The sequence below is a fragment of the Schistocerca serialis genome, chromosome 6 (assembly GCF_023864345.2).
Source record: "Schistocerca serialis cubense isolate TAMUIC-IGC-003099 chromosome 6, iqSchSeri2.2, whole genome shotgun sequence".
Taxonomy (NCBI): Eukaryota; Metazoa; Arthropoda; class Insecta; order Orthoptera; family Acrididae; genus Schistocerca; species Schistocerca serialis.
In genome coordinates, this window is record NC_064643.1 from 294,739,946 (window position 1) to 294,764,193 (window position 24,248).

At 44.0% G+C, this 24,248-nt stretch overlaps 1 pseudogene; it reads left to right on the forward strand.

Annotated features, from left to right (window-relative positions):
- The first annotated feature begins 20,122 nt into the window (after positions 1 to 20,122).
- On the forward strand, positions 20,123 to 20,240 carry LOC126485286 (5S ribosomal RNA; annotated as a pseudogene).
- The last annotated feature ends 4,008 nt before the right edge of the window (positions 20,241 to 24,248 follow it).

A 24,248-nucleotide genomic window follows, 5' to 3' on the forward strand; every position in this document is an offset into this window, starting at 1 on the left:
ATCGTCAAACCAAATGCGAGTCCCGTTCCAATTAAAATAAATAACAAGACCATCTCATGAATCTGAAGTTTTATTGAATCGGCAACTGTGGTTTCAGGTCATAATGGCCGTGGTGTCGCGGACCAACAGTTTAGCAGCCACGCGGTCCTCTCCAGATGTCGCGTTGACGTCTGCGCCTCCAACATGCAGCGTCTGACGTGGCGGCTCTGAAGAACTGAACGGTATGAAGTACGGCGTCTCCATGGTTGGCGGCAAGGCCACTGGCGTAACCTGAAGACAGATTCCAATTTAGAAATTTAAAACGTCACCAAATTATGATGGAGTGATGTAACATATGTGAAGTATATTTATCGTAATACACCAGGCTAATATAGGGGCGATTTCTGTATCGATATTGTTCAGACTGCAGAACAGATCCAAAACACAGTTATTAGTTTAGTATTAAATTGGCATGTTCTTAAAATAACATTTTTTTTACAAACTGTCTGTAGTCATTTAGCTATAAAGTTCTTTATTTGGACTGTACAAACAACACAGCTTATCATGATTAAAACTGAAAATCAAGAAAGCATTGTAAGGTGGTGCAAAAGTTAAGAGGAACATTCAGTTTGTGCCTTATAGCGTCAAGCACTGAATAGTAACTTACAAAGATTTATCCATCGGTGACCAAGGGGAGCGTATGGCGCAATACATTTAACGACATAATTAAATTACATTCTGGAACAGTTTTGGTTTTGCGTTATACCTTCACTGTATAACGTTTACTCACTTGTTCCCGGTTACGAAATTTTATTCTTACCAGACGATATAACAAAACATAAGCGTCATCGGTTATAATTACTGCATTCAACGGCATGTATTTAAAAAATATATTTCTTACCTACATTATAAAATTCGTTTCAACAGAAGAAGGAAGTTGTGCTGCTAGATAGTTCGTACGGTAAAGGTGAGAGCCAGCAGTTGCAGGAAGCGTTGGGAGGTGAGTACCAGGTCACCAGCATTTGAAGCAAATGGTTCAAATGGCTCTGAGCACTATGGGACTTAACATCTGAGGTCATCAGTCCCCTAGAACTTAGAACTACTTAAACCTAACTAACCTAAGGACATCACACACATCTATGCCCGAGGCAGGATTCAAACCTGCGACCGTAGCGGTCGCGCGGCTCCAGGCATTAGTGCCTAGAACCGCTATGCCACTCCGGCCGGCTGCATTTGAAGCCTAGTGAAGGATTCTCTCAGGTGACTGACAGCATAGAGGAATTACGTAGGAATTTTACGAAAGAGGATCAGGTAGTGACTGTGGGTCGAGCAGGGAATAGTCTTGATAAGGAAGGGGAATATGGTTTAGGCGGTGATCTGGTCAAAATAGCTCAAACGGGTGAAACTAATGTGCACATCTTGCAACTATTTCACCGTCATGAGCAGCGTCATCTTTTTGCGGCTGTTAGGCGTGTAAAAATGGGGCTGGAGAGGGGGCTGATGGCAGAGGGCATGAGTCACATTTCAGTGACACCAGATATGTCTATCAATAGATCGGTTATCACTAGGCATGGCCTGCATCTCAGTAGGTATGGGAAGGGGAGGCTGGCAGAGCTTACAGGTGATAGTGTTGTGGGTGGTGGTGGGATCACTCATGGAAAAATTCCTGTAGCAGTTGGTGCTAGAGCTGCACCTTCTTTAGATTGAAGTCGGCTGATAGGTATACCTGCTTAAAGGAAGTCCCTCTAACAAAGGAAACATCGTCAGAGGAGGTCAGGTATCCAAGTAGAGAAGGAATTAGCATATTTCATCAAAATGTAAGAGGTGTCAGAGATAAAGTTGGTGATCTGCTTTTAATGTTGACTTTGTCATTATTGGAATATAGGAACACCACTTAAACAATTGGACTATTCAGAGGCTTCCTTTACCAGGATACAGATTAGCTGGTTGTTTTTCAAGGAGTTCTTTGCGGAGTGGAGGAGTGGCCATGTATGTAAGAAACAGTATTCCATTTGAGTCCATAGATGCCACTACACTGAACGTGTATTTGAATGTTATGCAGAGCCAGTTGAATATAGTGAAACAAAACTTATAATTGTAGTTGATAATAGGTCCCCTAACTCTGACTTCAGAGCATTTCTCCTCAAGGTAGAGAGAGTTCATGGTTCACTTTATAGCAAGTACCAAAAATTAGTTATTTGTGGTGCTTTAGTATTAATTTTGTATATGATAGCGCAAGGAAAAGGGTGTTGGTACATCTCCTTAACTCATATGATCTGATGCAGACTGTGTTTTTTCAACTAGGTTGCAGGGGAAGAGTAGCACAGTCATAGAGAATATTTTTATTCATTCTTCATTACTAGATAGGTGTTGTGTTTGTAAAAGGATGAATGGCCTTTCAGACCATGATCAGCAAATGTTAACAATAAAGGGATTTTGCACTCAAACAATTGTTACATATAATTACAAACTCTGTAGGAAAGCTAACCAAACGATAGAGAGTTTTTTTCAACCTTACTGAGGAACAAAAGTGACAGGATGTTTATAGTACCGATAACATGGAAGACAAATATAATGCGTTCCATAACACATTTCTCATGTTCTTTGAGAGCTGCCTTCCATTATAACGTTCTAAACAGGGTACTAGCAGTAAAATGCGGCCTGAGTAGCTGACTAGTGGGACGAGACGAGGATATCATGTAGCACAAAGTGGGAATTATATCTAAATGTTAGAAGTAGCCACAATCAATCTACAATAGCCCATTACAAACAATACTGTAACGTGCTTAAAAATGTTATTACGAAGGTAAAGAATATGTGGTAAGAAAATAGGATATCTAATTCACAGGATAAAATTAAAACCATATTGTCAATTATGAAGGAAACGTCTGCTCAGCAGCACAAAGTCGATGATTTAAAGTCAGTTGATAGTAAACATATTTCTGTAACTGATAAGTCATATATATGTACAGTATTTTACAATCATTTTCTGAACATTGCTGGTTAATTAAATAAAAACTTAGTTTCTACAGGGAATCATATAACTCTCTTGGGAAATGCTTTTCCGAGATCGATGTCTGAAATACTGATCTGTGATACTGACAAGGGGGAGACTGAGCCAGCAATTTAATCACTGAAGATTAAAGGCTCACATGGGTATGATGGAGTGCCTTGCTGATTATTAAAGTACTGTGCTGCACATGTTAGCCCTGTACTTTGCCATATTTTCAATTTTTTCCTTTAAGACTGGGCATTTTCCTGAACGATTAAAGTACTCGGTAGTAAATTTGCTTTATAAAAATGGGGGAAAGGGATAATGCAGACAATTTTGGACCTATTTGTATTCCACCAGTGTTTGCTAAAGTTATTGAAAAGGCTATGTATGTAAGGATAATTGGTCATTTTATACCACATAATTTGCTATCAAATGTACAGTTCGACTTTAGAAGCGATTTAACAACAGAAAATACTATATTCACTTTTCTCTGTGAGGTAATTGATGGATTCGACAAAAGATTTCGAACACTAGGCATACTTTTTGATTTAACTAAGGTCTTTTATTGTGTTGATCAAAAAATATTGCTAAAGAAGTTAGACCACTATGGAATATGGGAAGTAGCTCACAATTGGTTCACCTCTTAATTTAATAACAGCAGATCGCAAAAAGTCATTATTTACAGGGTTGAGAATGGCTGTGATGTGGGGTCTGAGTGAGGCATGGTCGAATAAGGGGTGCTCCAGTTCCTTAGTTATATAAGTGATATGCCCTCTGGTATTACAGGTAAATCGAAAATACAACGCGGGGAGTCGCAGTTACCGGTTTTAAGCCTTGCGCTGAGAGACGTGAGTGCGGGCGCCAGGGGTGACTCTTATCGTTGGGATAGCCCATTGCGGCTAACTGACTGGTTACCGCCCGCCTCAAGCTGGGTAGCCCCCAGCCAGTAAGGTACCAGTCCGTCCCCCACCTTGCGCTTCTATGGGTGTATGGAGCAGCAAGCATCTCGCAGTGCTTGATACAAGGTTGGTTACTGAGGCACCTGAAAAAAAAACAATAAAGTAGCTCATATGAGCAAAACCAACCATTCAATAACACGATTTCCAACCTCGAATGTCAGAACTATGTTACCCGGATATGACATTCCTACAGATGCTGCCCCTACAGTCAGAAAAACAGCCATAGTTGACAGAGAACTCCTGCGTCTTCGCGTTGATGTGGCTGCATTACAGGAAACTCGTCTCTCTGGGCAAGGCAACCTGCGTGAAGATAATTACACATTTTTCTGGAAAGGGAGAGAAATTGGAGAAAGACGTGAACACGGAGTTGGCTTTGCAGTGCGAAACAGTCTTCTCAGCTGCTGCGAACAACTAAAATCTATGTCTGAACGATTAACAACTTTGAGATTAAAGACAACATCAGGCCCCGTCACACTAATCTCTGCATATGCTCCCACTATGAAAGCGCCACCTGAGGTCAAAGACATGTTCTATGAAGACCTGCGGAAATGCCTGGAGAATGTTCGTGGATCAGATAAATTCATGCTACTGGGAGACTTTAATGCCAGGGTTGGGAATAAACGGAACAACTAGACCGATTGCATTGGCCCATACGGCATTGGAAATATGAATGAGAACGGTCAGCGACTGTTGGAACTTTGCACGTCTCTTTCTCTCTGCATCACTAACACTTACTTCCAGAACAGAGACGTGCACAAAGTAACATGGAAACACCCATGTTCAGGCCATTGGCATCAGCTCGGATTCATCATAACCAGAATAAGCGACCTACGTCATGTCCTTAATTCCCACACATATTACAGTACTGACTGTGATACTGATCACTCTTTAGTTATGACCAAATCACGGTTCACACCAAAGAAGATTCACTCAGCTGAGAGCGTTTGTCGAAGAGTGAAGATCAACACCAAAGCCATTCAAGATGATGCGCTATACAAAAAGTTCAGTGAAGAAATTGAGATGAAACTTAATCCTGAAGCAATTTATAACTGCACAGAGCGCCGAAAATATGTGGCATCTAGCTAAAGAAAATATTATGCAGACTGCTATCGGAACATTTGGGAAGTAGGGTAGGACTCAAAGTGACTGTTATACTGAATGTGAAAGTGAGTTGCGTCCATATATAGACAAGAAACGTAATGCTCATATACAGGTTACGAATAATCCTAAAAACCAAAGAGCAATAGCTGAATACAAGGCATGCAAAGCAGATCTGCAACGAGTTTCTCGCCATTGCGCAAATAGATATTGGACCAACCTTTGCAAAACTATTCAGATCTGCCGAGACTAAGGAGATTATAGTGGCATGTATTAAGGCATCAAAAAGGCCATTGGACCAACTAGCAGGAAGTTCGCTGCAATAAAAGATCTAAATGGAGACCCAATCTACAATAAAACCAGCAGCTAGATAGATGGGTGTAGCACTATGCTAAACTATACTCAGAAGAGGTCAACATTTCTTCAGAAGCTTTGGGTACTTTATCAACTTACCCTGTTATGTCTGAGCTTGATGATCCTCCCACTGTTGACGAATTAAAACTCGAAGTCTAAAGCTAGGCAAGAGTACAGGCCGTGATAACTTAACCAGCAGAAATCATCAAACTTGACTGCGTTTTGCCGATATTGTATCAAATCCTACTCCAGTGCTGGGAAGAAGACACAGTACCTCAAGACATGCGAGATGCAAATATAGCAACAATCTACACTCCTGGAAATTGAAATAAGAACACCGTGAATTCATTGTCCCAGGAAGGGGAAACTTTATTGACACATTCCTGGGGTCAGATACATCACATGATCACACTGACAGAACCACAGGCACATAGACACAGGCAACAGAGCATGCACAATGTCGGCACTAGTACAGTGTATATCCACCTTTCGCAGCAATGCAGGCTGCTATTCTCCCATGGAGACGATCGTAGAGATGCTGGATGTAGTCCTGTGCAACGGCTTGCCATGCCATTTCCACCTGGCCCCTCAGTTGGACCAGCGTTCGTGCTGGACGTGCAGACCGCGTGAGACGACGCTTCATCCAGTCCCAAACATGCTCAATGGGGGACAGATCCGGAGATCTTGCTGGCCAGGGTAGTTGACTTACACCTTCTAGAGCACGTTGGGTGGCACGGGGTACATGCGGACGTGCATTGTCCTGTTGGAACAGCAAGTTCCCTTGCCGGTCTAGGAATGGTAGAACGATGGGTTCGATGACGGTTTGGATGTACCGTGCACTATTCAGTGTCCCCTCGACGATCACCAGTGGTGTACGGCCAGTGTAGGAGATCACTCCCCACACCATGATGCCGGGTGTTGGCCCTGTGTGCCTCGGTCGTATGCAGTCCTGATTGTGGCGCTCACCTGCACGGCGCCAAACACGCATACGACCATCATTGGCACCAAGGCAGAAGCGACTCTCATCGCTGAAGACGACACGTCTCCATTCGTCCCTCCACTCACGCCTGTCGCGACACCACTGGAGGCGGGCTGCACGATGTTGGGGCGTGAGCGGAAGACGGCCTAACGGTGTGCGGGACCGTAGCCCAGCTTCATGGAGACGGTTGTGAATGGTCCTCGCCGATACCCCAGGAGCAACAGTGTCCCTAATTTGCTGGGAAGTGGCGGTGCGGTCCCCTACGGCACTGCGTAGGATCCTACGGTCTTGGCGTGCATCCGTGCGCCGCTGCGGTCCGGTCCCAGGTCGACGGGCACGTGCACCTTCCGCCGACCACTGGCGACAACATCGGTGTACTGTGGAGACCTCACGCCCCACGTGTTGAGCAATTCGGCGGTACGTCCACCCGTCCTCCCGCATGCCCACTATACGCCCTCGCTCAAAGTCCGTCAACTGCACATACGGTTCACGTCCACGCTGTCGCGGCATGCTACCAGTGTTAAAGACTGCGATGGAGCTCCGTATGCCACGGCAAACTGGCTGACACTGACGGCGGCGGTGCACAAATGCTGCGCAGCTAGCGCCATTTGACGGCCAACACCGCGGTTCCTGGTGTGTCCGCGGTGCCGTGCGTGTGATCATTGCTTGTACAGCCCTCTCGCAGTGTCCGGAGCAAGTATGGTGGGTCTGACACACCGGTGTCAATGTGTTCTTTTTTCCATTTCCAGGAGTGTATGAGGGAAAAGGCGACAGAGGTAACAACTGTAGAGGAATATCTCTCTTGAGAATTGCTGGAAAGGCGTATGCAAGGATAATCCTGAAGAGACTTGAAACCTTGGCTGCTCGGATCTACCCTGAGTCACAGTGTGGATTTCGAACTGGCAGATCCACAAGTGACATGATATTCACCTTGCGCCAACTACAAGAGAAGTGTCGCGAACACAGAGTGCCATTATATGTGGCTTTTGTTGACCTCAACAAAGCCTTTGACACCGTCATCTACATCTACATCTACATCCATACTCCGCAAGCCACCTGACGGTGTGTGGCGGAGGGTACCTTGAGTACCTCTATCGGTTCTCCCTTCTATTCCAGTCTCGTATTGTTCGTGGAAAGAAGGATTGTCGGTATGCCTCTGTGTGGGCTCTAATCTCTCTGATTTTATCCTCATGGTCTCTTCGCGAGATATACGTAGGAGGGAGCAATATACTGCTTGACTCTTCGGTTAAGGTATGTTCTCGAAACTTTGACAAAAGCCCGTACCGAGCTACTGAGCGTCTCTCCTGCAGAGTCTTCCACTGGAGTTTATCTATCATCTCCGTAACGCTTTCGCGATTACTAAATGATCCTGTAACGAAGCGCGCTGCTCTCCGTTGGATCTTCTCTATATCTTCTATCAACCCTATCTGGTACGGATCCCACACTGCTGAGCAGTATTCAAGCAGTGGGCGAACAAGAGTACTGTTACCTACTTCCTTTGTTTTCGGATTGCATTTCCTTAGGATTCTTCAAATGAATCTCAGTCTGGAATCTGCTTTACCGACGATCAACATTATATGATCATTCCATTTTAAATCACTCCTAATGCGTACTCCCAGATAATTTATGGTATTAACTGCTTCCAGTTGCTGACCTGCTATTTTGTAGCTAAATGATAAAGGATCTATCTTTCTGTGTATTCGCAGCACATTACATTTGTCTACATTGAGATTCAATTGCCATTCCCTGCACCATGCGTCAATTCGCTGCAGATCCTCCTGCATTTCAGTACAATTTTCCATTGTTACAACCTCTCTATACACCACAGCATCATCTGCAAGAAGCCTCAGTGAACTTCCGATGGCATCCACAAGGTCATTAATGTATATTGTGAATAGCAACGGTCCTATGACACTCCCCTGCGACACACCTGAAATCACTCTTACTTCGGAAGACTTCTCTCCATTGAGAATGACATGCTGCGTCCTGTTATCTAGGAACTCCTCAATCCAATCACACAATTGGTCTGATAGTCCATATGCTCTTACTTTGTTCATTAAACGACTGTGGGGAACTGTATCGAACGCCTTGCGGAAGTCAAGAAACACGGCATCTACCTGTGAGCCCGTGTCTACGGCCCTCTGAGTCTCGTGGACGAATAGCGCGAGCTGGGTTTCACATAACCGTCTTTTTCGAAACCCATGCTGATTCCTACAGAGTAGATTTCTAGTCTCCAGAAAAGTCATTATACTCGAACACAATACGTGTTCCAAAATTCTACAACTGATCGACGTTAGAGATATAGGTCTATAGTTCTGCACATCTGCTCGACGTCCCTTCTTGAAAACGGGGATGACCTGTGCCCTTTTCCAATCCTTTGGAACGCTACGCTCTTCTAGAGACCTACGGTACACCGCTGCAAGAAGGGGGGCAAGTTCCTTCGCGTACTCTGTGTAAAATTGAACTGGTATCCCATCGGGTCCAGAGGCCTTTCCTCTTTTGAGCGATTTTAATTGTTTCTCTATCCCTCTGTCGTCTATTTCGATATCTACCATTTTGTCATCTGTGCGACAGTCTAGAGAAGGAACTACAGTGCAATCTTCCTCTGTGAAACAACTTTGGAAGAAGACATTTAGTATTTCGGCCTTTAGTCTGTCATCCTCTGTTTCAGTACCATTTTGGTCACAGAGTGTCTGGACATTTTGTTTTGATTCACCTACCGCTTTGACATAAACTTTGCTGTCTTTAATAAGATCTTTTCATGACACATGCGTGGCTCTGTAATCTTCGATGGCAGTACATCTAAACCATTCAGTATGAACTGTGGCGTAAGACAAGGCTGTGTGTTGACACCTACACTTTTTGGAATTTTCCTCTCGGGTCTGCTCCAAGTGGCTTTCGAGAATTGCAATGTCGGAGTACATCTGCATACTAGGAAATATGGAAGGCTTTTCAATGTCAGTCTTCTGAAGAGTAAGACAAAGCGCTACGAGGTAGTCGCTCGTGAACTCCTGCATGCTGATAATGCTGCAATTGTTGCGAACTCCGCAGAAGAGCTTCAAGAGCTAGTATCAAGATTTAGTCACGCATGCCACCTCTTCTCGATGAATGTAAACAGCAGTAAAACCGTAATTATGGTTCAGGGTGCTAACACAAAGCCGAATATCACACTAGATGGCATTACTCTGCATGTCGTAGATAACTTCTGCTATCTTGGATCTACTATAGAATCAAACATGTCTGTTGACAAGGAAATTGATGCTCGCATTGGAAGAGCTGCGACAACTTTTGGCAAACTCTCTACACGTGTTTGGAAAAACAACAAACTCTCTTTGACCACAAAAATTCTTGTATATCAAACTTGCGTCCTCAGCATCCGTTTGTATGCTTCGGAAACATGGACTACCTCTGCCAAACAAGAACGTCGCCTTAATGCTTTCCAGATGCGGTGCCTGAGATCCATCCTCGGAGTAACGTGGAAGGACCGAGTGACCAAAGAAGCAGAGCTATCTAAAACTTACTGCAACAGTATTTCAGCTGTCTTGAAGCAGAGACGACTCCGCTGGCTCGGACACGTCCACCGTATGGATCCTGACAGATTACCGCGTGAGGTGATGCTTGGAGCGATCTCTATAGCCAAAAGACCTGTAGGATGTCCTGTATTGAGGTTCAAGGGCTCCTCTAAACAAACAGATGGGAGGCACGGGCTAACATGAGATCAGAGTGGCGTGATGATATATCATCTGGAATGTCGAAGCATAATGAAGGCTTGTAGACAGATTAAGGCAGAAAAAGCTTCGCAGTGCTACCACTGCTCCTGCCTCAGCAGCCAGATACATTTGTGACAATTGCGGCAAGAGATGCTGTGCTGCCATTGGCTTGAGAAGTCATATGAAAAACTGCAACCCATAAACGCACAGACACTGCAACAATCATCTACCAAGATGTCGTGGCCAATATACATGTGTTTGCTGGTGACACTATCTTGGTAGTAAAGGATGTTGTGTGCACCATTGGCTCTGTTTCAAATAGTGCAGTTCATGACGTAAGTTCATGGCTTGTAGAAAATAAACTAACGCTAAATCACAAAAAGACCCAGTTTTTACAGATTTTAACAACATTTCAACAAAACCCGACTTTTAATTTCACATAAAGGTGATATGATTAGTGAAACTGAGCAGTTCAAATTTCTAGGTATTCAGACAGGTAGTAAATTGTCGTGGAAAGTCCACATTCAGGATCTTCTTCAAAGATTTAATGCTGCCACTTTTACTGTTCGAACGGTATCTGAAGTAAGTGATCGTTCGACACGAAAAGTAGTCTATTTTGCTTATTTTCATTCGCTTATGTCATACGTTATATTATTTTGGGGTAACTCTTCCCTTTCTCAAAGGATATTTTTATCTCAGGAACAGGCAGTTCGAGCAGTATGTGGTGTAAGTATGCGAACCTCTTGTCGACCACTGTTCACCAGTCTGGGCATTCTGACATTGGCATCTCAATATATATGTTCTTTACTGTTGTTTCTTGTTAATAATACCAGCTTATTCCCAAGAATTAGCAACTTCCACTCAGTTAATACTCGACAGAAATCCAGTCTGCATTTGGATCGCACTTCCTTAACTCTTGTGTAGAAAGGTGTGCAGTATACTGCTGCATCGATTTTCAATAAGTTAGCACAAGCATCCAGAAATCTTAGCAGTAATCCACGCGCTTTCAAATCGAAACTGAAGAGTTTCCTTATGGGTCACTCCTTCAATACTGTCGAGGAGTTCCATGAAAAATTAAGCTGATTCGTATGTTATATTGTTGATTGGCTTAACTTCATGGCTTGACTTTTTTTTGGTTCATAGAGGCTGATGATCTGGAGTCATCACTTCCATCTGGTGTGTAAAACTTTTAATTTTTGTCGTTTTTCTGTGTAATCAATATTTCGCTGTAGGCAAATTCATTACAGACTTTTTTGTTATTAATCAATATCTTGTTGTAGAAGAGTTCTGTGAGATGGATCAGTGGCTCCACAACAATAATTCCAGCGAAGGTGAAATACTAAAATGAGTGCATGAGATGGCGGCTGCTGAAAGCCAATGCCATCTCGCTCTTTTGATACAGGAGAAGGAAATATTTAATTGGCGGGAGAACTACCAGAAAGAACGACTGAACTTGGACGCACAGTGTAAAAGGTGATTATAATGCAACCGTCATTGTTACAGCATATTTTTATTATTCTGGAATGCTGTTGTACTTAATTGTTGTTATTTGTTTACAGCATATATTTTAAAAAAATTTTCCATTATTCGTATGTTACAGAGGTGCCACCATCACCACCACCACAACAGCCTGCTGTGCCACCAGCCCCTACAAGCTGTGGTTGTGGGGACAGGTATCAAACTTGCACCCGAGTGACGTGCACCACGATGAAAAGGGCCAATCGTGACCGCGTGATAGGCGACGGAAGCGCTATGGCTTCTGCAGTGCCGGACCCCGGGCCATCGCATACCCTCTGGCATCCAGGGGTGGTTCAGTCAGAACAACGATCTCCCGCCTCCAGGCTGGTGGTGGTGAGGGCTCCAGGATGCAGCAGCATCAACGAGCGCCCCATTCACAGCCTGGGTGCTCCCACAGGACTCCTTCTGCTCCAGTTCCAACTGTTCACCCTCATTGGCAGTGAGGCAGATACTCCTCACTCCAGAAGGCGCCCCCACTGGGTGGACGCGATCGTCTCCTAGTAATTGTTAGTGATGATGAACCTGTGGCCAGAGGTAGTGCTCTATCCCATCCCGATAATGAACGACATTAGCTGGGTCATGACCCCTCGAGAATGCTCGACGGTTGCTACGGGCATATCTCGTTCACTAGAATTGAGAATCCGGCCAGGGGGTATTGCGACCCATCAGTCTCTCTGTGCTGGAGGCAGAGCTCCTCGAAGCCCTAGATAATTCGAAATTTAATGCCATTAAATGTAACGAAGTATTCTACTGCGAAGTGACTCCCCAAACAGCAGGGTGCTGTTGAGGAGAAAAGCCTGCACTACATCTAGAGTGATAAAGGCGTTTTATATTCAGAGTACATCAATCGGTGAGTGGTATCGTCAATCAACCTTGAGTGCTATGCTGGCCCGGCTTTCCGAGGTGGAAGTAAGACGGTCAGCCAAGGCAGTCAGCGAAATAGCTGATAAAAAGGTATGGATTAATGTCGAAAATGAAAAAGGATAACGCTTGTTTTGCAAGGCCAATCTTGGCTTGTGAAAGAAATTACAAAAAAGATCCGCAGCGCAGACCTCGATACGGAATAGGCCTTAACATTCGTGGATGTTACGACTTTGATGGTATCGGGTTCCCAGTAGAGATTCAGGATATACCAATTTTGAGCCACAGAACCCCAGAATATTGGTTCACGTTTATGGCCTGAAGAAGTAGAAAAGCTCATTACACTATTGCACATTATAATTATGTCACTGATTGTCAATCAACAGCTCTGCTATTACACCAGTGATGCGAGTGAAGCAGCAAGATTGTGAAATTGGAAGTTATCAACTGTCATACAAAAGCCTTTCACACTATTTTCGTAACACGTAACTGATGCAAATCTATCTGCATCCTATACAAGCTGTGATATATATAGTCAACCACAAAGAAGAAAATTAACAGAAGACATCACTGATTTCGATTTCTAGCCATACATTGCCCCCTTCCTTCCACGCAAATGCCACACCAGCAGCTACAGTAAAAAACAATGGACGAAGTGTTCTAGATTAATCTGGTTTAAGACTGTTTATTTTTAAGTAACATTTCTCTGTGTATGTATGTATGTATAAACGCCTGAAGATGAACAAAACATGTTCGAAACGCGTTGCATTATGTTAGATTAAGCATAAAATGAAAAGTGACTGGTAGCAGAAACGGGAAATAAATAATTATCCCATAAAGTCACGGTTCACAAACATAGCCATTACGGCTGAAAATAATTCTCTAAAGTTGATAAACAGCATTATGTATGGATCAAAGACTTTTCCCCCCTCCTTAACTCCCAACTCAATAAACGCAAATGCAAACAGCACATTTCCTTCACGTGTCTAAATACCTTTTCGAGAGAAAAGTATTTTAAAAGACATCTGAAGAACTGTGAATCCAAGGAATCGGTGCATGTTGTTATGCCTTCAGAAGAAAAAAGTTCATTAAATTCAAGAATGCTCACCACCAGAAACGGTGTCCGTTTGTTGTATATGGTGAATGTCTCCTTGCTCCTATCACCCTCTGTGCAGGGAACCCCTTAGTCTCACATACCATCTTCGCGCAAAAAAATGTACTGTATGTGGCAGTGTACCAAATTGCATTCTCATATTGTGCTGGCGCACGCCTTTGCCAGCACACTGGTCGGCACTAGGAAACATCGTACAGCAGGCGCTGAACTAGATGCTCCTATGAGAAGAGAATACCGCCTCCAAGGCTACTCGTCGATAACTCCCCCTGGCAGCGTGCATACAGACCGCCGCCGCCCGAGATTTTTTAATCTCTCACTCAGTACCCCAGTACGTTGCATCGGGCCTCAGTTCGCATTGCACCTCAATATGTCATACTGTGCTCTAGTCTTCCGCAGTGATAGTCGTCGCCTCGCACCTTAGCTAGCTGTGAGGGAACATTAGTCATTGTATAACACTTGTGACGTGGACACGGACAAGATTCTTGAAGTTAGGTACTCAAGTGGTTCCTGTAATAAAGTGTATTTTAACCATGTGTGCATTTTGTGTTGACGTGAGAGGAAACGGGCCACCCACCTATCATGCCATCCTCTCCTCATCCAGCCAGGAACCACAAAACATTACAGGTGGACACAGTCATAATAACTGGCGACTATTATGATCAACAAGTTTTGTTTCCTTTTCAAGTGTTCTAGATTGCTGTAGCATAGCTGTCGTTACAGTGATTCTATTTGCCCATTTCTACTTGTTGTTGCAGGTATTACAGGAGGGGAGCTGCAGACCTAATCTATTTCTCTTTTCAGAGGCTTTGCACATCGCTTTTCTATTTGTCTTTTCCTATTTTGCTGCAATTAGTTACCTATAGATTGGCTATCCCACCCCCTCCACCCTCTCCCCCAGCTCCTCAGCCGCAGACTGCTCCTGCTCTGGAACTGAATCAGATTTTTTCAGTTTCAGGACCAGACGTTGCTGTCTACTGTACAGAAATAGCTTGTCGCACAAGCTGTGTCGGCTATCCAACCGACCAACCAGCCGCTCCAACAAGTTCCACCAAATAACATTCCACCGTTTCGGTACTGCCATAAAAAAGAAGAGAAAACGCTGGAATATCTCACCCAGTTCCAGGCCCACTGTCACATCCCAAGAGTTCAAGGTACTGTGAAATCTCATTATTTCCTGTCCGTCACGGGAAACTCTGTGTTCCGCTTAGTTCAAAAACTCTCCCCTACGTCGTCTCCGACGCACTCTCCTATGACGAAGCAGTAGGTGCATTAAGTGAGTATTATGCACAGCAGCTTCACGTCGCCGCAACCAGATTTCACTTCTTTCGCCTTAAGAAAAAGCTGGAACAGACGTAACGTCAGTGGTATACCGACTATAGGGTCTCACTAGAAAGCGTAAATTCAAGAATAGTTGTGGCCACTTTTATAGTGACCGTGATGCGATCACATACAATGCCCTGTTAGCAGAATTAGAGTACAGATTCTTGAGTACTCAGATTCTTCGCTCCATCAAGTGTTCCAAATATTAGGGCAGTTCGGTTCCGGCGCCACAGTCGCCGATAAATCTGATCAGATCCCGATTTGTCGGGTCGAGTCGCGTCTTGCCCGCGACCGCCCCAGTCAGCAGCCACAACGAGCGGCCGCATAGACGCGCAGACAGCCTAGTAAACCGGCCGGAGTGACCGAGCGGTTCTAGGCACTTCAGTCTGGAACTGTGCGGCCGATACGGTCGCAGGTTCGAATCCTGCCTCGGGTATGGATGTGTGTGATGTCCTTAGGTTAGTTAGGTTTAAGTAGTTCTAAGTTCTAGGGGACTGATGACCTCAGATGTTAAGTCCCATAGTGCTCAGAGGCATTTGAACAGCCTAGTAAACAAGTAGTCAGGACTGTAAGTTTAGTGAAGTCTTGCCCTCGCTGTTTTTCTCGCCCTAAGCGGCAGGTTTCACATTCTGTGAATGCAGTGTTTATAAAAATCGACTACAGGTTCATGCAGTAAATGAAGTATGGTTGTGCCCTCAGTGCGAAGCCATTCAAACAAACTGTTTGTAACACTACAAATTGGTGGCGGTCGTGTTGACTTTCAATTGGACATAGGTACTTCTGTAACGTTGCTTAATAGTGCCAGGTACGAACAGTTAGGCTCACCACTCCGGTCAAAATTTATCACGCACCTCACTGCATACAACGGAGAGGAAATCCCAGTATTTGGACAGTGCAATTTTCCTACCACTTACATATCTCACACTATGACCGAAATTTAATGTGTTACAATCAAGAGACAGAGAAAATATTTTTTACTGAGATTCGTTTGACTTTTTTGGCATTAGCATCCAAGACAATGTACCTTCTGTGGCTGCTTAAGGAATTTTCTCAACTCTTTGCTGATGGACTTGGAAAGGCTAATAATTTTGTAGCGCACATTACCCTGAAAGACTATGCACAGCCTACGTTTCTGCGGGCTCGCCCCGTTCCCATTGATTTACGAGACAAAGTAGCCTGTGAGTTACAATGGTGTGATTGCTCCAGTACAAGTTAGTCAATGGGTAAGTCCATTGGTTTTGATGCCCAAGCCTTCTGGTCGCGTTCAGACTTGTGTTGACTTCAAAACTACAGTCAATCCACAGACAATAATTGTCACTTATCCATTGCCTCGCCCTGAAGAACTTATGGGCAGGCTTGGTGCAGGGCATTATTTTTCTAAAATAGATTTGCGTGATGCTTATTTGCCACTGCTACTAGATGAGGAATCACTGAAAGTCTTTGTTGTAGATACACACTTAGGACTATTCAAGTATTTGCGTTTGCCCTTCGACAGTGCCTCCTCACCTGGAATTTTTTAACGCTACTTGGAACAGCTGACTGCTCACGTGCCGTTCTGTTCGAAATACCTTGACGTTATTGTAGTCTCGTGTAGTTCGCCAGAGGAACACAATGCCAATTTGTGTACTCGTTTTCGAATATTGTCAGAAACAGGTCTCAAGTGTCGACTTGAAAAGTGTGACTTTTTTCATACTGAACTACAGTACTTAGGTCATGTGATAAACAGTCATGGTGTGCACCACCTCCTGTCTCATTTGCTTGCAATCTGTGAACTGCCTGGTCCTCGCAATGTATCTGAAATGCAGGGAGTGCTAGGCAAGCTGCCATACTAAATTCGTTTCATCCCGAACGCTTCACGGATCGCGGCTCCTTTGTATCGCTTGGGTCGGAAAAATGTGCCTTCCCTGTGGACCAAAGGAGCATCACGACACATTTCAAAAATTCATCAATACATTGCTCAGTAACAGATGTATAGTACATTTTGATTCTGCCAAACCAGTGATTTTGCAAGTAGACATTTGCTCTTACGGAATTGGCGCTGTGCTTCGGCACAGAATTGGTGCACAAGACAGACCTACTGCTTCTGTCTGAAAGTTGTTAACTCAAACTTAGTACCATTATTCAAAAATTGAAAAAGAAACTCTCGCTTTTGTGTCTGATGTGACAAAATTCAATCTCTATCTGTTTGGTCACAAGTTCTATTTAGTGACAGATCACAAGCCTTTGCAGTCCTTGTTTCATCTGTCAAATCCGGTTCCTACACATACCGCTCCAAAATTGCAACGTTGGGCTTTGCTTCTATTCCAGTATCAGGTCGAAATTGTTACAGACCTACGGCAAAACTTGGCAGTGCTGACGCCCTCTCTCGCCTTCCGATCGGCCCCGACTCTGATTTTAATTCTCTAACGCATCTTGTTGCCAGGCCTCTGAATTGCTTCAATCTTTAATAATAATAATGGCGTGTGACGAGGGCCTCCCGTCGAGTAGACCCCTCGCCTGGTGCTAGTATTTCAATTTGACGCCACTTCGGCCACTTGCACGTCGATGGGGATGAAATGATGATGATCAGGGCAACACAACACCCAGTCCCTAGGTGGAGAAAAATCTCCGACCCAGCCGGGAATCGAACCCGGGCCCTTAGGATTGACAGTCTGTCACTCTGACCACTTTTTTTTTTGTATTTTCATTTGTTGTTTATTCATAAACAGTACCATCTTTTTTAATTTTACGCAGCATAAAAAATTGTGATATGCATATTCTGAATGACAAAAATGTTCAAATAAAGAAAATGCATACACACACCCACAGCAACCACAGTCTGGACATTTAAACAAATAGCTTTACACAATGCTCGTAACATTGAACTCAATATTAAATGTTGACACTCTTTATAAGGACAGTATGTAACTCTTGTCACTCGATGTATACAATCTGCAAAATACTTCCTTAAACTTACCCCTTTCAGTAAGGTACCAGGAAAAACTTGAGACAAACATGTTATTAACATGCTTAAAAACTTTTGCTATTTATAGCAAGTGGACAGGCCTGTTTACAAGTAACACATCAACAGGCACTCACATCTAACAGAATTTAAACAAAATAAACAAACTGAATTCAAAGTATATTGCCATGCGATATTTTGGATTATTGGCAAAATTGGAACTCATGGAAATGCAAGTGTAAGTCAAGCATTACACAGTGCGTAGCAACTTAACACTAAAATTATTTCAGCATTAATCAACACTGTCCCACAATTTGGAATGTTAGATGCTGCACTCAAAATCCACTATCTGTAACTGCAAATCAAGTCTATATCTAGCAATTGTCACTGCTAGAACCTCAACACCTCGAGAAATAAAAATTTGGCCAACTAGTCTAAAAGGACATCTATAGCTGCAGTGGAGATTTGAACCTGAATGTTAGTCCTTCCGGGAAATGGACATGCGAAACCACTCAGCTACCGGGGACGGACACTCCAATCCTTTCCGTTGAATTACAGAAAAATTGCACAGGCCACGAGAGTGGACCCTTATCTTACGATTTTGTTGCGTTACATTCTCACGTCTTGGCCTCGTTCATTGAACAGCATCCAGAACTCAGTAGTGCGCCGATACTTTGCTTGTCGGCATAACGTTTCAGCAAGGTGTGACCTTAGTACAATTTGACAGTGGACAACTGCGTGTGCTCATTCCTACAGTGTTGCAAAAGGATATGTTACAATTACTTCACCAAGGACATTGGTGAATTGTTCGCACTAAACAATTAGCGCGGCGGCATTGTACTTGGCAGCGCATAATCTCCCACATTGAACAGATGACGTCATAGTATACTCGGAAAACCAATCCGTTCCGCCACAGACATTCTTTGCTTGGACTAAGACAAAATCCTAATGGGAACGAGTGCACAATGCCTTTGCAGGACAATTCTGGAACACTCGTTGGCTTTTTGTGTAGTCTTTTAGAAAGTTTCCATTTGTGGCGCTCATGACCGTACTGTGTCCCATAGCAGCATTCAAGTATTGTTGTCAATTTTTTTTGCATTGAATGGTTGCTCTGAAGTCATTGTTACGGGCAACGGGCCACAGTTAACGTCATATGACTTTGAACAGTTTTGTGAACGAAATGGCATTCGTCATCTAACAAGTGCTCCGCTTCACCCGCAGTCCAACGGAGAAGCGGAATGCTTCGTTCACACCTTCAGACAACAAATGGTCAAGCTTCGCACTTCCCACACACGGGAACAGGTGCTGCAATTCTTTCTCGCCTCCTATCATTCCCACCCACGCGACGGACCGTCACCGTTGGAACTTCTGCATGGCCGCCGCCATCGGTCGCTGCTACACTTCCTACATCCACCACAGCATCCAGCGCCGCCAATGATCTGCAAGTATCGCTTTGCGCCGAGCGATCTTCTTCTTTTCAGGGTTTATTGCAACCATGAGCCCTGAGGTTTGATCCAGGACTTGATAGAAGGTCCCGATGGTTTGCAGCGCCGCCATCAGAACCAAACTCGTGAGTGACATTTGGCCCGTGAATCTGCCGCTTTCATTCCCCCAGATTCCCGACCTCGCGGGACCGTGCGGACTTTGCAGCCGCTCGATGGTGCCACCGGGCACCCCAGCAGGAGCGGATGGATGATACCCCCACGCTTCTGCCGTCTCCACTCGCCGACCCGATGGATGTGGAATCGACGTCGCCGTCGCCGTCGCCACCGCTGTCATCACCCCAGGGCACGCCATCAGACCTGGAGCTTTGCACTGGCATTGTTTTCCGAAAGATGTTACTGTTTTCTCGCAAGCCAGATGGCGGGTACAGTCGGGAGTACGCCATCTTCCACAGTTGCAGCTCCCGGCTCATCTCTATATCTAGCGTTCTGTCTCTCTCCCTGTTGTCATTTGCACCTTCCCTACACAAAAACAGTGCGACATTTTGGGGTGGAGAAATGTGCTGGCGTAAGCTGTCGCCATCACACCAGTCAGCAAAGATGAAGTGAATATCGATAGGCGCGCTTGATCCTACTATCACGACAGAGGCCAGAGACACGCCGTCAAGCAACACCCTGCCAACGTCCTCTCGACAGCATGTATTTAGGCCACCACCAGTGAGCGGGCCTCACTAATTCTCACTCCAGTTTGGTATCTGTCAGTTCAAGCATGGAGCAGATATAGTTCATCAAAGGGTACAACAGTACATAGCAACCAGAGTAGTGACTATAGCAAGAGGACTATTACGATCAGGCAACGGCCTTGCCGCAGTGGATACACTGGTTCCCGTCAGATCACCAAAGTTAAGCGCTGTTGGGCGTGGCTGGCACTTGGATGGGTGACCATCCGGTTCACCATGCGCTGTTGCCGTGTTTCGGGGTGCACTCAGCCTTGTGATGCCAATTGAGGAGCTACTCGACCGACTAGTAGCGGCTCCGGTCAAAGAAAACCATCATAACGACCGCGAGAGCAGCGTGCTGACCACAGGCCTCTCCTATCCACATCCTCATCTGAGGATGACACGGTGGTCGGATGGTGCCGATTGGCCACTTGGGGTCTGAAGACAGATAGCTGTGCTATTACGATGATCTTGTACTACAGCACATGGGCTCTATTGAAGATAAGTAGAAGAACTGTGTTAATACACCTGTGAATTTCAGTTGTAGAAACAAGATACCAAGTATCCACGACATACGATTCCTTGGGTACAAGACATTACACTTATACCCAAGAGAGTGTAATTGGACTGGTAGTTTATCGAGAATACCGCCTCCTCCTCTAATGCGTCTTCTACCACACATGTTATGCTACAGAGGTGGTTGTAGTCTGCACACCCTGTTATATAGCAAATCGTTAGCATCGATCCAACTGTTTTGTGATGTGGGAAAACCGAGCTATCTAACAAACGCTTTATTCCTTCGACGCAATATGACCCTCTCTAAGAGATACACATCTGGTTCCGAAGTCTTCTCTAACTCTTCTGTGTAAAAGCAGTCTGCGGTTTCAAAACTGCTGCTGTCCTTTAAGAGACAGGTTCTAGGATTCTCTTTGGGCACTTTGGAAACTTTGAATATCTTGGTTGACCAGTTTGGCGTGTCTGACTTCCCAAATACTGTCTCATGTTTTGAAATACGTCCTGAATCACCTACATTAAATTGACGTTTGCGTGGATCTAGCATTTTAATACGATTGTATACTGTATCTAGAAGTTTATTATCACGAACGTCGATTGGTCTCATATTGATTCTGTGATGTTTGGTTCGATGTACGGTGTAATTATTTGTCGGAGGACTCAGTCTATTTGTGTGAGCCACTAAGATTGAATCGCATCCACACTTGTGATTTCACTGTTCTATTCAGACGTTCCACGATACTCGTCTTCAGTTGGGTGAACGTCGAATAGCTCAATGACGGTCTTGAAATATCTGTTGTAAAAGTCGTCACCGTGGTCAGTTCGAAGATTGTCTGGGCTTCGATTCGTCCCTGTCTTTACCAATTGGTCAAACACCTGATCGACATCCTTCCCTGTTTTCTCTCTCATGGGTAATGCCCAGCGAAATTTAGAATAAGTATCAATGACCATTAAAACATATTTGAATCTGGTATTCACACGTGAATATTCCGTTATGTTGACAAGATCCATCTGTCAAAGGTCGTCCAAACTTTTAATCATAACGTATCTTCGAGGGTTTGTTTGGCGTGTTGGTTTGTGCAGTTCTCGGACTAGTCTCCATACTTATTCGATGATCGATGATACCTCTCTCCCTAAGCTCAGAAATTACTGAAACAACTTCATTTGCATGAGCTGTTTTACCAGAGGCAGCTGATGTCATGAGCAGTCGTAGCCGATCTATTAGCCCAGGGCTGGGGTCATCGTAATATGTATATACTGTGGGAGTCGATTGTTCAGTCTTTTATGCTGAATGTCAATACCATCACCATTGCATTCTCTTTCACCATCAAATATGGGTTTCATAATGGCTTTGTATTTCTTCGGCTTTTTGCATTCTTTATCAGATCAGTCAACAGCAATATTTCACGATACATTTCCAGATTTTTAGGAGAATAATTTACAGTTTTTGTGGGTTTTAGCAAATAAGGTCCAGTAGACCGCGTGTTCTTTGAAACTGTCCACCGTCGATCTTTATTGGGTTCTCTGTTAAATTTATATGCTGCACTGACACCGAATATTTTGTCTATCCTAGAGTCACCGTGACGGTTAGTGAAACCGGCAATAGTGTCGACATTGTCGCCTTTGTGTAATTTTACTCAGAGTTCATTGAGGGATTGAGTAACTGATATAAAAGTTTCTCAGTGTCCGCTCCTGCTCCAAATGCCCTAATCTCAGCAACCGTAACTTCTCTCGAACGGCCATCCGTGTTTCGATGGCTTTATACTTATTCGACATCTCGTTGTATACTTATCTAATTTCCGTCCAGCGTGAGGTTTTATATATCCGCTCTTCTTCTTCTTCTTCTATTGCTCCCCCTTCTCGGTAACAGCTATTTTCCCTTCAGTTATGTCGCCTTTTTCTTTTCAATTGCATTAACCCGTTCATACAATGTCCCCTTCTCAATAACAACTGTTTTCTCTTCAGTTAAGTCGATTACTTTCTTTTCGTGCGCATTAACCCGATCATTCAGTGTATTGTTCAGTCTAAAAAGGGTATAACAACACGTCTCTAGTTCCTTGCGTATGCCTCCAACTTTACATTCGAGAGTTAGAAATTTCGCGTCCACGTTTTGTCTATGCGCACCCATCCTATCAGACTGATATCAATGGCTATAAACATAGGAAATTCTGAAAGTTTTATTGTTTTATCAGCAACGAGAAACCCATATTGTACGTAATTCCAGCAATCTGCAAATATCCTGACATAATCGTTAAACGACGTGTCGGTTCCTACATGAGTCTGGTAAATCTGTTTTAAATTCAGATTGTCCTATATGAATGCTATAATTAGGTTTGCATTATACCTCACCAGCTGTTTTGGGATTCTGGAATATGTCTGACTCAAATAAAATACATCAACAACCATATGGCGACCAAAAGAGAAAATCGTCGAATTTGAATTTGGTTTTCGACAGCAACGTCGTCAAACAGGAACACCGTGTTTGGCTTTACTTTTTCTGGTATAGGGATATCACTGTATCATGTATGTCACACCATGTACACCCCGCAATATCTCCTGTAATAATTAGTATTTGGGCTGAAACAGTGTTTTCGAAAATACACATACATGTTCAAAGCGGACTCCATTCATATGTGTTAGCAGCGACATGAGAAAGTTTGTCTTGCCACAGTTGGATGGACCTACAACTATTGAAAAAAAAAAGAACCTGCGACCGTAGCGGTCGCTCGGTTCCAGACTGTAGCGCCTAGAACCGCACGGCCACTACAGCCGGCACAATTATTGCACGTATGCTGTTGGGAAGGAGTACGCCATTCTTCTTCCGGTCTTCTTGCACGCCGCCATAGCTCCAATTGCTTACAACTAAGTCTTCTTGCTTCACACACACTGCCATGATACCTAATACGTCATGTATTGGCGTGCAGTGGTTTTTATAGAAGATAATGAACACTATGCCCTGCCATGATGCCGACTATGGTTCAAATGGCTCTGAGCACTATGGGACTTAACTTCTAAGGTCATCAGTTCCCTAGAACTTCGAACTACTTAAACCTAACTAACCTAAGGACATCACACACATCCATGCCCGAGGCAGGATTCAAACCTGCGACCGTAGCGGTAGCGCGGTTCCAGATTGTAGCGCCTAGAACCGCTCGGCCACCTCGGCCCGCGATACCGACTATGTCAGGTCTGGTGTACAATGGGATTTTACAGAGAATTTAGTTAAATGACATAATTTTCCGCTGTTGCATGTTTGCAGTCAAAATATTGGCTGCTATAGCTTTAGTACTTACAATATAATGAGAAGTAAGAAATAAAACACATACATAGTTATATACCTTTTTTTATTTAGTAATCATACACAGGGTGCACTGCATCAACAGGTTCTTCCTTTATCTTAACACCAGTACAAAATATAGAAAATAAAGCCTTGTCAGCATAGAATTCAGTATGTGTTTCTCTCAAACATATTGGGAGTTGATTAGTTTCCGTTGGCGCCTTATTGACTAACTCTTCGAAGTCATGTTCATATACACTTCATACGGAGATACTTTGCAATGTCCCTATACACATCTTTAATACAAGGCATCCATCTGTTCCGGCTTTTCAACACAATGGATAGCACCGCCTGTAAACCGAACAAGTTTGTAACGGTGAAATATTGTACGTAAATGGATGTGTCACCAGATTCCACATGGTGTGCAAAGTCATTGTACACTGTTGTAACGGACAGAGCTAGGGTAGCA